Source organism: Suncus etruscus, chromosome 11, assembly GCF_024139225.1.
Source record: "Suncus etruscus isolate mSunEtr1 chromosome 11, mSunEtr1.pri.cur, whole genome shotgun sequence".
Taxonomy (NCBI): domain Eukaryota; kingdom Metazoa; phylum Chordata; class Mammalia; order Eulipotyphla; family Soricidae; genus Suncus; species Suncus etruscus.
This window is the reverse complement of record NC_064858.1, coordinates 94,714,391-94,729,068: the sequence shown is the minus strand read 5'-3', so window position 1 is coordinate 94,729,068 and position 14,678 is coordinate 94,714,391.

Here is a 14,678-nt window from a genome sequence, read left to right as displayed (position 1 = left end):
GTCTTATTTTTGAACGGAGACACACGCTTGCATATATTTACACATTTGCTTATGTTCATATATATTTGCTTAAATATTTATGTTATAATTTAAATAATGATTTACATAGTTCAATAGAATGACTTATAGAGAACCATATAATAAAATGACACCCAGTCAAAAAATGTTGGAGAAATTTCCAATGTGGAACTTGGGGGAATGAGCCACACTCAGCAGTACTCAGTTCTTACTACTATCTCTGCATTTCATCAATCACTCCAGGGGCTCAAAGGACCATAGGGGGTGCCAATGACTGCACCAGGTCACTTGCATACAAGGCAAATATCCTACTGTCTATTGTCTTGGCCCTTGCCTATGTATAATCTAAAAAATATAACAGGTGATTTCCCTTCAGATGAGCCTAGGCTCTTCTGCTTACCACAATAATAACTGTTCTTGCTCCTCTTTTCCAAGGTGACTTCTTTCCATTTTCCATTGCTCAGCATAACCTTCTCTACTTGGAAAGTCTCTTTTCTGCTCTCCCATTTTAGGTCAAGTTCCTTTTCCAGTCATGTATGTCTATCCTATTTTGTGATTCATTACATACAAGTTAGTGTAACTATTTTTAATACCTGTTTTGCATATAGTGATCTCTCCAGAGTCCAGTCCAGTGCCTGGAATTGAAAATGCACCAAGAAAATTTTAACAAGAGATGACTTGAATGCAAAATGGGTAGCATGGATCAAACAGCAGGTGGATCTTCTTAGGTCTAAGTGTAGTAGATGAATTGGGTTCAAGTGTTATAGTCCTGGGTTTAAGTGAAGATTTTACTACTTCCTATCTTCCTTACTTCCAAATAAGTTGCTTTGTATCCTCTGTACTTGCATAGTTTCATCAATACTATATCAAAAAAGATAATTATAACCCAGTTCCTCATCACAGAGATTTTTAGCATTATTGGAGTAGAGCTTCAAGACACCACCAATTACATAATTAGTGTTCAATTAATAATAATAATGACTTTTTTAGGATAAAGTGAAAAGAGTGGGTGTTGGTAAAAAAAAAAATAGGACTATAGGTTAATGATGGGAAAATGAAGAGGATCCAGTGTAAATTTTTTTATTTTCTGGGCAAGATAGAAGATGAGAAGTTAGAATATCCAAGAGAAGAAGGAAATGGTAATAACAAAGGCTAGTTCACAGATAGCCTAAAAACCCTATTAGGGGCACTGATCTCAGGACTTTCCCAGGCCTTCCACATGGGCACACAAGCTAAGTTACCTCTCCCTAGAATGAGCAATCAGAATCATTTATCTAATTCTACACCAGGAGTGGGAAGCTGAACAATCTAAAGCATTAAGTGGTTCCAAGCTTGATGACTGAGTCATCAAGACCAAGGCCTGTACGACTTATGCAAATTTGGAATGCACCAGATAGACTAGATAGAAATCACGTTTCCAGGGGCTGGAGTGGTGGCGAAAGCAGTAGGGCATCTGCCTTGCACGTACTAACCTAGACAGACCTCAGTTTGATCCTGCAGCATCCCATATGGTCGCCCAAGCCAGGAGAGATTTCTGAGCACATAGCCAGGAGTAACCCCTGAGAGTTACAGGGTGTGGCAGAAAAACAAACAAACAAACCCAAGAAATCACTTTTCCATTCTGAAGAATCTCGTACATTTGCAGTAGTACTTGGTTTCTTGAAGGGCTGAGACTTTATTGCATCCTTAGGGTGATCAACTCTGTTTTCTTAATGTGCTCAACGGCAGACATCCGTCCGTTGGGGCAGGCAAACTAACCTGTCACTGAGTGATGGATGTTTTCCTATTGCTCTGCTGAAGAGCATTAAGCTAAGCCTTCACTTCAGCTCCACAGATAGTTGAGACAACAGATGGCCTTTTATTTATTTTTTTTTTTTCAATTCTGGAGAGTTGCTGCAATCGTCGGTTCAGAAAAGTGACTTATTTGTTGATGGCTTAAAGTGGAGTAGGCAAATAAAGAACTACTATGATGTGTACCAGAGAGAACGGTTACTGAGGAAAGTGGAGATAGAAGAAAGAAGGAATGTTTGGTCCAGTTGCCTTCTGGTCTTGAAGGATATAGTAAATTTAGGCTACATGCTAGATGAGGGGAGCCAGAGCTGTTTTGAAGAAGTCAAGCTCTGTCTAAAATACTTGCAGATGTTAAATACTATTCTGGGTACAAAAAAAATGACATCTTAATCAAATAAGTCGAGCTCAAAGATAGTCTATATAAATTCATTATCAGAAATTAATTATATACTTTAATAAATATTAATTTCATCCATTAATATGTACTTATCATCTTAATCCCTAGAAATGGCTTTATTTTCTTTACTTTTGTGCTCTTCCTTCTTTCTTCCTTCCTTCCTTCTTTCTTCCTTCCTCCTTCCTTCCTATTTCCTTTCTTTCTTTGTTATTTATTAATTTATTTTTTCTACACACAGAGGTGTGCCTGTTGCAAGCAATCACCCAACCTATTATACAATTACTCTAGCACCTGAAATTTTTTTTTTTTTTTTAGTTTTTTTGGGCCGCACCCAGCGGTGCTCAGGGGTCACTCCTGGCTGTCTGCTAAGAAATATCTCCTGGCAGGCACGGGGGACCATATGGGACACCGGGATTCGAACCAACCACCTGGATCGGCTGTTTGCAAGGCAAACGCTGCTGTGCTATCTCTCCGGGCCCTGAAATTTGTTTTTTAATGGAAGATTTTAGGCAGATGGATAAACTTGTTACTATTTCTTCTATTTTTTCAAATTTCTACAAACCGGTAGAGCACTCAAACTATCATGAAACAAACAAAATTGAGGTCACTTCAATATACATAAGCTTTGCTTCTCACCATCTATGGTTCTCCAACATTCAATTCTGTATTGGGCTTCAACGAAGGCCTACAATTAAAATTTGATATTAGCAATTTACTAACGAAACTAATCCTTTTTTCAGAGCTATGAATTACATAGAAATAGTTAAAAGCCTACTTGAAGTCTTTCAATTCAAATCATGTAATAAAAACCTTGCTATCCTCTCAACGTTGCAAATCAGTGGCTCTTGAGATAGTTGGCTGGCATGTGGCAGATAGTCTCAAGAAAAATGCTGATTGAATATGATTTGCTGTGTGTGATGATCTCAGAAGCTGATGTCTCTACACTGTTACAAGTATTGAAATGTAATAGCTTCTCACACAAATGTTCTTTCTCACATATGGCTCGGGAGTATTTGCTGATTCCAAAGACCAAAAACATACACACCAAACATACTATGCCTACTCAGGTGATAGAAGATTATTGTATTATGTGTTGTAGATCAGAGATACAAGTGTAAATGCCTAAGCAGATTCTTTGAATAGTAAATTTGTTTGTGATTCAGACAAATAATAGTCCTAAACTCTGTAGTATTTTTTTAATCATTTGGCATTTGGGGATCATACAAAAGTAAAACTAAGGGTTGAGTTATAAAACACAAAAGGAATCAAAACAAAGATGAAACAGTCCTGTGCAAGGTGACGAGAAGTTCACATGGTAGAACTCTAGCTTAGCATCAATGGAAGATGAATATCATAACTGTGGGTGATAAAGAGGAACTTAACTCCACATGTAGAGCCTTGGCCAAGTAACACCTTGTAGTCATTTCATCAAACAATCTGGTCTGTAAATTACAGCATCCCTACACCAATGATGCTGTTTGGAAGGATGTAGAGAATATGTCCTTTCACTTCATGTTTAGAACATGCACACTGACACACAGTGGGGGTACACAGAACCTCTAGAAATCAGAGCCCCCTTCTCCCATCATTTCTTAAAACAACCCAGATGTGGAGGGTTGCAATTCAATCTCCACTTAGTCTACGAAGCATTTGAGTTTCATGAGGGGAAACCATGGTAATTCCATTTAAATTTATCCTTGCATTCATTCACCTTAAGATGCCATGTTTGTTCTAATAGGGAATGTGAATAATTTAAAAATCTAAACTCAACTATGAAAATGCTTGTAATCATGGTGCTTAAATAAAGATTTATATTTAAAAAGATGAATAAAATAATCTAGAACCAAAAAAAACCCTAATTTTCTAAGACATATTACGTAAGGGCTTTGGGAGTAACAATCACAAGAAAGAGATTCAAGTTAACTTAGCAGTTAACAGAACTTAATGAAAATAGTTGGGGATCCTCAAGGAACTTAAGAAGAATCTAAACCAAACCTCAGAAAGGGTATAAACCAGAATGGCTTCAAAGACCCAAGTAGTAACTAGACAAAGCAAAAAGCAAGACCTTCAATGGGATAAATTTTACTGTCCAATATGCTGGCACTTCCTTGTGAAACTTCAAAGATTGTCCCTGAGCAATGCATACAATATGAAAGTTTTGCTGTCATTCTTAGTTTTCCAGCTGTGTTATGAGATAGACTTGATTCAGTTCTTCAGATTAATATTGAATCATGAGGCTGTCAGCTCCAGTATCAGTCTCAGTGAGGACTGTGAGGACATATTTATAATTTTCCTGCTATAATATAACCAATTTGATATTCTATGGTACATTACAGAAACTATGAACACTTCTATAGTTATAGAAAGACGACTGCCTCTTCAACAAATGGTCTTGGAGAAACAGGATAACCATGTTAAAAAAAAAAAAGTGAAGTGACAGCACAGTGATAGGGCATTTGACTTGCATGCGGCTGACCCAGGATGGACCTCGGTTTGATCCTTGGCATCCCATCTAGTCCCTCAAGCCAGGAGTAATTTCTGAGTGTATAGCCAGGAGTAATCTCTGAGTGTCACTCAGTGTGACCCAAAAAACAAAATTAAAAAAAAAAGAGTGAAGCTATCTCCATCTTCCACCTTACACAAAATGTCAATTAAAAGTAGTCCAATTCAAAAACCATGAGAGCAGATCAGAACTCATAAAATACAATAAAAATATATTGACAGAATACTACAAGAGTTGGACCTCAACAGTGTTTTCAATAATACGATCTAATCAGTAAAGGCAACAGAAACATAAATGGAATGCATCAAATTAACATTTCAGCATGGCAAAAGAAACTTGGACTAAAGCTAAAAGATACCTAACTTAGTGGGAGAAAATATTTTTACTGAACATATCAGATAAATGTTTACTACCCAAGATATATAAAGAATTCACAAAGATCAACAGCAACAATAACAAATCTAGAAACCCTTTTGAAAACAAAAATGAGCAGAAGAAAATCTTTCATTTTAAAAACAGAGGCAGGGCCTCAGATATAGTAGTAATGATTAAAGCATTACCTTCATACAGCATAGCTACAATAGTGTGAAATCCAGCACTGTCTACAGTATTTAAAGCTCTGCCCAGGTGTTGCCCCTAAACACAGAGTGAGATGTGCCCCACACCCCAAAACACTTTTTTAAATCAGATGCATTTTTTTCTTGCCTTATGGTCTAGTCAAGCCTTCAAAATAATGAAAAGGTACCTTTTCACTCAGTACGATGATACCCTTTCAGTAACTTTGCAAGCCACAGTGCCTAAAAGGAAAAATGGAGGAAGAGAACTAGGGATATTGATGGCACTAATTTATACTGGTGAAGGGAAGGGTGCACGACTGAAGCTCAAGTATCATCAGCTTGGAAACTGTGTTTCTCATGGGAGTTCAATCAAAAAGAAAAAGAAGAAAAGAAGAGAAGAAAAAGAAAAGAGAAGAGAAGAGAAGAGAGAGAAAAGAGAAGAGAAGAGAGAGAAAAGAGGAGAGAGGAGAAGAGAAGAGAAGAGAAGAGAAGAGAAGAGAAGAGAAGAGAAGAGAGGAGAGGAGAGGAGAGGAGAGGAGAGGAGAGGAGAGGAGAGGAGAGGAGAGGAGAGGAGAGGAGAGGAGAGGGGAGGGGAGGGGAGGGGAGGGGAGGGGAGGGGAGGGGAGGGGAGGGGAGGAGAGGAGAGGAGAGGAGAGGGGAGGAGAGGGGAGGGGAGGGGAGGGGAGGGGAGGAGAGGCGAGGCGGGGGGACGGGAGGAGGGGGGGGGGGGAGGAGGGGAGGGGAGGGGAGGGGAGGGGAGGAGAGGAGAGGGGAGGGAGAAGAGGGGAGGGGAGGGAGGGAGGGGAGGGGAGAGGAGAGGAGGGGAGGAGAAGGGAGAAGAAGTGAGGAGGAGGGGAGAGGGAGGGGAGGGGGAGAAGAGGTGAGGAGGAGAGGAGGGGAGGGGAGAGGAGGGGAGGGGAGTAGAGGGGAGGGGAGGGGAGGGAGAGAAGGGAAGGGGAGTAGAGGGGAGGGGAGGGGAGGGGAGGGGAGAAGAGGTGAGGAGGAGAGGAGGGGAGGGGAGAGGAGGGGAGGGGAGAGGAGGGGAGGGGAGAGGAGGGGAAGGGAGAGGAGGGGAGGGGAGGGAAGGGGAGGGGAGGGGAGAAACAAAAGGGAAAGAAAAGAAAAGGAACATTTTGTTCTTTTTCTAAATTTAGTGGAAAGCATTAATCTTTTACCACAAAGTTTTATGTTGACTCTAGGTTTTTTTGACACTCCCTTTGTCTTTTTTTTTTTTTTGGTTTTTGGCCACACCCTGCGGTGCTCAGGGGTTACTCCTGGCTGTCTGCTCAGAAATAGCTCCTGGCAGGCACGGGGGACCATATGGGACACCGGGATTCGAACCAACCACCTTAGGTCCTGGATCGGCTGCTTGCAAGGCAAACGCCGCTGTGCTATCTCTCCGGGCTCTCCCTTTGTCTTAAAGAGAAGAAATTCTCTTCGAATTCTAGCTTTGTGAGAGGTTTTTTTTGTTTTGTTTTGTTTTTTGTTAACAATAGACATTGAATTTTGTTAAATGTTATTTCTGCTTATATTCTAGTGATGCTATCATTTTTCATTTTACTGATTGATTTTGAATGTTAAGCCAAACCTGCAATATTGGAATAAACTTCACTTGATCACGTTGTATTATGCCTCTTACATGTTTGGATTTGATTTTCTAAATTTTGGTTTCAAATTTGTTATGTCTATGTTCATGAGAAATATTTATCTGTGGTTTTTGTAATTTGTAATATCTTTATTTGGTATCTTGATAACAGTGAATTTAAAGAAACCAAAGAGAGGGCCCGGAGAGATAGCACAGCAGCGTTTGCCTTGCAAGCGGCCAATCCAGGACCAAAGGTGGTTGGTTCGAATCCCGGTGTCCCATATGGTCCCCCGAGCCTGCCAGGAGCTATTTCTGAGCAGACAGCCAGGAGTAACCCCTGAGCACCGCCAGGTGTGCCCCCCCCCCCGCCAAAAAAAAGAAACCAAAGAGAACTATTTTCCCCTCTTCTATTTTCTGGAAGAGTTTACATAGAACTAATATTATTTATTCACTAACTATCAAGTGGAATTTATTAATAATAATTTTTAATCCTGGATATTTCTACATGGGTTAATTATGAATTTAATTTTAAATAGATAGAATATTAAGTCTACTTTGTATTTCTATTTTTAACTTGGCATATTATGTATTTAAAGTAATTTATCCATTTCATGTGTTGTTGGAGCTATTGATATAATTGATCAAAATACTTATATATTATCTAAATCTCTAATATATTTCTCATTTCCCACAATTGATAATGTTTTTATTCACCTTTCCTAAGCATATATCTTAAACCTCATATATTCTTGTTTAAAAACCAAGTGTTTTATTTTTTAATGTATGTCATTAATTTTATTATTGGGAAGATTTAATAATTTTAATAATTAAGCAAATCATCAATTTCCACATAGATTTTTTTTGTGGTTCCCATTCATGTGAGTAAATTAATTTTTTAGCTAGTAAACACTTCTTCTGCTTGAAAATTTGCTGAAAAGCCTAGATTTCTGGGTTAATGCTTTTTCCTTCAGGTTTTTTTGTTTTGTTTTGTTTTTTGGTTTTTGGTTTTTGGGCTACACTCAGTGATGCTCAGGGATTACTCCTGGCTATGCGCTCAGAAATCGCTCCTGGCTTACGGGACCATATGGGACGCTGGGGATTGAACCAGGCCCCGTCCTGAGTCAGCCACGTGTGAGGCACATGGTACCACTACCATTACCACTACCCTACCACTGTGCTATCATTCCAGCCCTTTCCTTCAGTTTTTAAAGATATTATTCTTTCATTTCATTGCTCATATAGGATCAAGTGAAGAAATGCTTCAATTGATTCTTCCTTATGGTTTTCCTCTGTAAGTCTTCACTATTCTCTATTTGTCACCTCTTCTGAGACATTTATTACTCCATATCTTGGTGTAGATTTTTGGGGTGGGTGTTTGTATATTTGATTTGAGGTAGTGGTAGATCATACCCGTTGGAGTTCAGTGGCTATTCCTGGTTCTGTTTTCAGGGGTCATTCCTAGCAGGATTTGAGAAACCATATTCAATTCCAGGTATCAAGCCAGAGGCTGGTCACATGCAAAGCAAGCACATTACCCTATACTATCTCTCTAGCCCAATATAGTTGCATTATGGTTTTTTTTCTATTTACAATTAATTTGTATTGTATATCTGTAGTATTTTAGATGTCAAAAAATGTAGACATTTCCAATCATTTGGTTTTTTTTTCTTTCATACTTACCTCAATTTGGAAATCCCTTATTAAGTGTCTATTATTTTATTATAATCATCTCACAGTTGTAAAAATTCTTATATAATCTTGGATTGTTCTATTGCTGCATTTCCAGTTGATTCTTTACTTTTGTAATGTCTAATCTATTATTTATTCTATTCAGTGTATTTCTCAACTTATGCATTCTAGTTCTTAATACATTTTTTAACATATTAGGTCTTCCCAAGCAAAGATTCAAAGGATCATTGGGGCACCTTCCAGAGATTCTTGGCCAGACCCAGAAGGTAGAATAGAAGTTAAGGCACTTGTCTTGCATGTAATTGTAGCCAAGACAATGTTTCACAATCAGTGCTGGCAGGGATGTGGAGAGAAAGGAACTCTTATCCACTGCTGGTGGGAATGCCATCTAGTCCAACCTTTATGGAAAGCGATACGGAGATTCCTCCAAAATCTGGAAATTGAGCTCCCATTCGACCCAGCTATTCCACTCCTAGGGATATACCCTAAGAACGCAAGAATACAATACAAAAACCCCTTCCTCACACCTACATTTATTGCAGCACTATTCACAATAGCCAGGCTCTGGAAACAACTAAGATGCCCTTCAACAGACAAATGGCTAAAGAAACTGTGGTACATATACACAATGGAATATTATGCAGCCATCAGGAGAGATGAGGTCATGAAATTTTCCTATACATGGATGTACATGGAATCTATTATGCTGAGTGAAATAAGTCAGAGGGAGAGAGAAAGACACAGAATAGTCTCACTCATCTATGATTTTAAGAAAAATGAAAGACATTCTTGCAATAATTTTTAGAGACAAAAGAAAGGAGGACTGGAAGTTCCAGCTCACTGCACGAAGTTCACCACGAAGAGTGATGAGTGCAGTTAGAGAAATAACTACATTGAAAACTATCATAACAATGTGAATGAGTGAGGGAACTGGAAAGCCTGTCTGGAGTACAGGTGGGGGTGGGGTGGAACGGAGGGAGATTTGGGACATTGGTGATGGGAATGTTGCACTGGTGAAGGGGGTGTTCTTTATATGACGGAAACCTAATCACAATCATATATGTAATCAAGATGTTTAAATAAAGGAAAAAAGAAAAACAACAACAACAACAACAGACTATGTTTCAATTTTTAAAACCATATATGGTCCCCGGTAGAAATGACCTCTGAGCACAGACCTAGTAGTGAGCCCTTTATACCACAAGCTGTGCCCTGCAAAGAAAAATGAAAAGATTACTAAGAGGTTCCAGAAAAGACTATTAAAGGATATTGGTCAACAGTGTCTGGTTGAAGTCAATATGGTTAGAAGCCATTCAATATCTCTTCCACCCTTCTGCTTGTGAAACTGTGCACAAATATTTAAAGCAAGCCATAGTAAGGAAACATCTTGTATTGCAAGATGTATTGTACAAAACAGAACTTACCAGTCTTTACTCAGCAAGAACTGAGTGACACTCTTGAATTTTTAATTCTCTTCCATTCAATTTCCTTTCAGTACTTTCATGAAGAAATAGTGGGAGATCCTGGTCCCCAGAGGGAGAACTATTGTATTTATGAGCTTTCCTACATAGCTAAGGTAGAGGCGAAAGACCTCATTCTCTTACTCTCTTCATCTGGATGCTGTAGCCTCTATAAATCAAATATTTTCATATTATCTTTTGTTATTTTTTATCTGGTGAGCATGGAATGGAAGTATTGAAGCACTTGATCTTTCACAATGTCATCAGAGGTTTGGTCTCTAGCCCTGGCACCTTTCATAGGTAATTAGAAAAGGTAAGAGTTATCCTTTTTTTGTTTTTTGTTTTGTTTTTTTTTTGATAGTTGCCTTGATACGAGACACACAATGATTCTGAAATCTACATTAGAAGCTTTGTGGTCATCATACACTTTTAATCAAGTCAGCTTCTGATAACCATGATTTCAAAGTCAAATTGAAGACAGCCTGCTACTGAAGTCTGAGTGATTCTGATGTAAAAGTGGTTAGAACAGCTTTGGTGTCCAGTACTGTGGTGTGACTGGAGAGAGGGGAAGAAAGCTACCAAAAGCTTGCCCTAAGACTGTTTTGTTTGCCCTTCCATGAGTCTAATGTCACTCAAAACTACATATGTTAATAGGAAGGGCTTCAATTCTCTACAGAGGAAACTAAAATAGTATTTAGTTCTGCTGAAGGACTAACAAAATACAACGTTGTAGAGTACACTGCTACTTAAGCCTTCACACACCAAACCTTGCCTGGATTCAAGCAGAAAAAAAGAAAAGAAAAGAAGGAACAACAATATAAATCAGTATGAGTCAATCTTAGGAAAATAATGTTGAATAAAAATATCCAATTATACATGTCTTTTTATGTAAAATTTTGAACATAAGCAAATAAACGATTCTTAGAGATGTATAGTCAAGAGATAGAATATTGGGGCCGGAGAAACAGCATGGAGGTAAGGCATTTGCCTTGCATGCAGAAGGTCAGTGGTTCAAATCCCGGCATCCCATATGGTCCCCCGAGCCTGCCAGAAGGGATTTTTGAATGTGGAGTAACCCCTAAGCGCTGCCGAGTGTGACCCAAAAACCAAAAAAAAAAAAAAAAATAGATAGAGATAGAACATAATAAAAATAGATGCTTACCCTAAAAGTTAGAATAGAGAGCATGAGCTCTCTATTCAGTAAGAATATTAGGGAGCTTTTGAAGATAGTATTTTTATTTATTTATTTATTTTATTCTTGGCATAAATGGCAATTTAACCGGTGTTTGGCACTTTTTACAAGTGCATGTATTTTACATTCTGCCACCCAAAAAAGACAAAAAGTGCAACACTAAACATAAGCTTTAATTAGATTCATATTTGTGATAATCCTGTCCATCATTCCATGCTTGCATATGCCAACTTTTTTTATTCTCCGCTTGATCACTTCTGAGGAGTCAGGTTGTATAGATATTATTTGTAAATGCAGTAGCACAATATGTAAGAGAGCCCCCTAGATTATATTTTGTCACCTACAATTATTTACTCTCTGCCTGCAATCACCAACAGTTTGAAGATCCTATTTAAATAACTCAAAATGATGAAAAATTTAACATCTAAAATATGCACTCTTTCTACAACCCACCCCATGCCCTCCCTCTTGACCATTGGATAATATTATTTCTTTTATTTACTATTTAGTGTTATTATTTACAAGATAAAAGTAAGATAACAAGTATTAATGCCTTTGCAGAAAAAGAGACATGTTATATTGGTGGTCTTTAAGCATACATTGTTTGCTTTTCAAAGGGGCTGATAAGTTTTGAAAGATGTGTTAGAGTAAAAAATAAGGGCTGAAACAGAAAAATAACTTGCTCTTAATGTAGGTTCTTTTCTATTTTCACATTCTGAAGAATGCCCTGGTAAATTAAGTAGGTAAAAAATAAGTGTTCTGGATTGAAATGCCATTTAATGTGGGAAAACACAATTAAAGATTTCTACTTCTGCTACAAATATACAGCTTTATATGGGGGTTCTAATATGATGGGATTTAATGTAATATTAAAAATATCAGGTAATGCATTTGTATGGGCTTGAAATGATGCAATTGTTTAGCAGGTTCAATTATTTTCTTTCTTTCCTTGTGTTCTTAGTACAGACAAACATCTTTGACTGATTTGAAATTCACAAAATTTCCATGAAATATAAGAATACTTTATCTTTGGATTATTCAGTAAGTAGTTGCTAACTGAATTACAACGAACAAAGAAAAAATGTACAAAAGAATAAATAACCATCTGGAATGTTATGGTATTTTAAATATATATTTAAGGTACATATTTCCATGAGAATGATTTCTGAGAATTATAATTATTATAACAAATGACAAAACTAAATAAGGAAAGTTGCCTCCCTATTCCGTGAATGAAGAAAATTTGAAAAGTAAAGCAATTATCTGGATAATTCAGACAAAATGCTAACTGTTGAGGAAAAAGACCCCTTTTTTTCATGGCCCAAATTCATTTGAGCCTCCCAATAACGGGACCAACAAGAGTGGAATTTGGCATTAAAGAAGCTTGTCTTGGCTTCTTTCCAGTGGGTTTAGTTACTAAATTCCTTAAAAGACATTGTTCAAACATGATCTCTCATGTAACTGGGTTCTAAGTATGAGCAGCAAGAACCCTGACATTATTATATGATACCAATGCATTATTCCATTGGGTTGAATTGTCAAGAAGATCATTTTAATTTATCTTTTTTGTAGGGGATACATGAAAGCAAAGTGTTCTGTACAATATTTTCTATATAAAAGCTAAGTACAAGTACCTCAAAGCTTCACCTGCAATGTGGTAATAAATAATTTTGATCCTAATTCTGAATTGTATAGACAGGAAGGAATGAAAATAGGTGAATTAGGGTTACTTTATTGCACTGCCATTCATATTCTTAGTTCCTATGAACGCATATTCTATTGTTAAAATAATTGTGTTGATCTGAAGTGGTAGAAATCTCACTTGAATTGCCCATAATTCTAAGGGTCTTTTATGACTGTGTTTTTCCCTCAACACTTGTTGAGCAAGTGGAGAAAATGCAATGATATATTGCCAAGAAAGCCCATACTGCAGAAGTAGTGGTTTCCTTAGGACTTCTAAAATTTTGCTGGTCATGCCTGAACAAGAATTTTGTAAAATGACTGCATTTGGGCATTCTGCCCATGTGTACACCTGGCAGATTGAATCCTCCCATCCTTGGGAACTCGGAGGCATGCTGCGTTCCCATTTTCTTTGACTGAAAAGCAGACAAGGACCAGCTGGTTCATGCTGACACAGCTCACACTACTGGCAGGAACACAACGTAAGTGTCTGTTCATTATTTATCAATGGGGTGGTACTTTTCTGGAAAAAACATGCCCTTTGTAGTCTGATGAAAAATTCGTTCATCCAATGTGGGGTGGCCTGGGAAGAAAAATTTGATTATATCCCACGTGTAACTCCCCACATTTAAGTTTTAATTTTAAAGGTTTGAGTTCCAAATTTAAAAAGTGAGTTGTTTTCCTAGAAGTAGCAGATTTTTTTTTCTCTTAGATTTTTAATAGTTGGCTATGCTATCTCTCACCCAGCAGGTTGCTTTAATTATCTACTATTACCTATTTGAAGCACTTACATTATTGTCAAAAGTACTATTAATTACTTGAATATGACTTCACACTAGGGATAATTTTTAATATCACCAGCCTCAAGGCATACACAATCATGGAAGAATTTGCTCAGCGCATTCCTGCACTAAGTTCTTTCATGGTGGACACATGGACCTAATGTCTGCACAGTGAAAAGTCAACGTTTAGCCAATAAAGTGACAAGAAGGGTTTCTCATGCCTGCCTTGTCCTCTTTTCATTATGTCATTGATCCATTGATTTTCTAATATTAATGAGATTAATATAGGAAAAAAGTATAAGGAAGGAAAATGTTTCTTTACCTAGAATATAAAATTTCCCATATCTGTTCTTTTTTTTTTCCTCCCCTTTAATTTCTTTCTCTTCCATTCTGTCTTTTTAGTTTTCATGTGCATCTTAGCCTGGTTGGATCACATATCTTTTTTGCTTTTTGAATTATTCATTCATCCTTATTAGCATTGTATTCATATTGATATTCATCCAAAAAAGCTTACTTTTGCTTAAGTTTCCCAACTATGAAACTAATTGAGCTTCATAGAATTGTGACTGGTACTTAGAGATTGTTCTGTAAATAGATTTCATTACAATTAAATGTAAGCTATTTTAAAATTACCAGTAAACCAAGAGGAATATTTATGCTCTGCTGAAGATGAATAGACTTATTCATTAATATTATTATTAGGTGGAGAGACATTCCATAAGATAAGCTAAAATTAATCATATTGCTGAAGTCTTCAGGAAGATTAAAGTCCAAATTAAATTTAGAAGGGCAAAACAGTTTCTTCCTCTGGTGTATTTTAATGAAGACTAGAGAGGCTACAGAAATATTTGCACCCTTTTATTCATATTTTCAGTATTGCCTCATGTCTAGTTATTTTTAATCTCTCATTTGAGGATGCTTCAAAGTGGATGTTTTGAACTTTCATATCTTAAAGGAAAAGGAAGAATTAATGGGACTGTAAATGTAAAAGCGGCTTCTAGACTGAAAGTGTCTCTACTGCCGT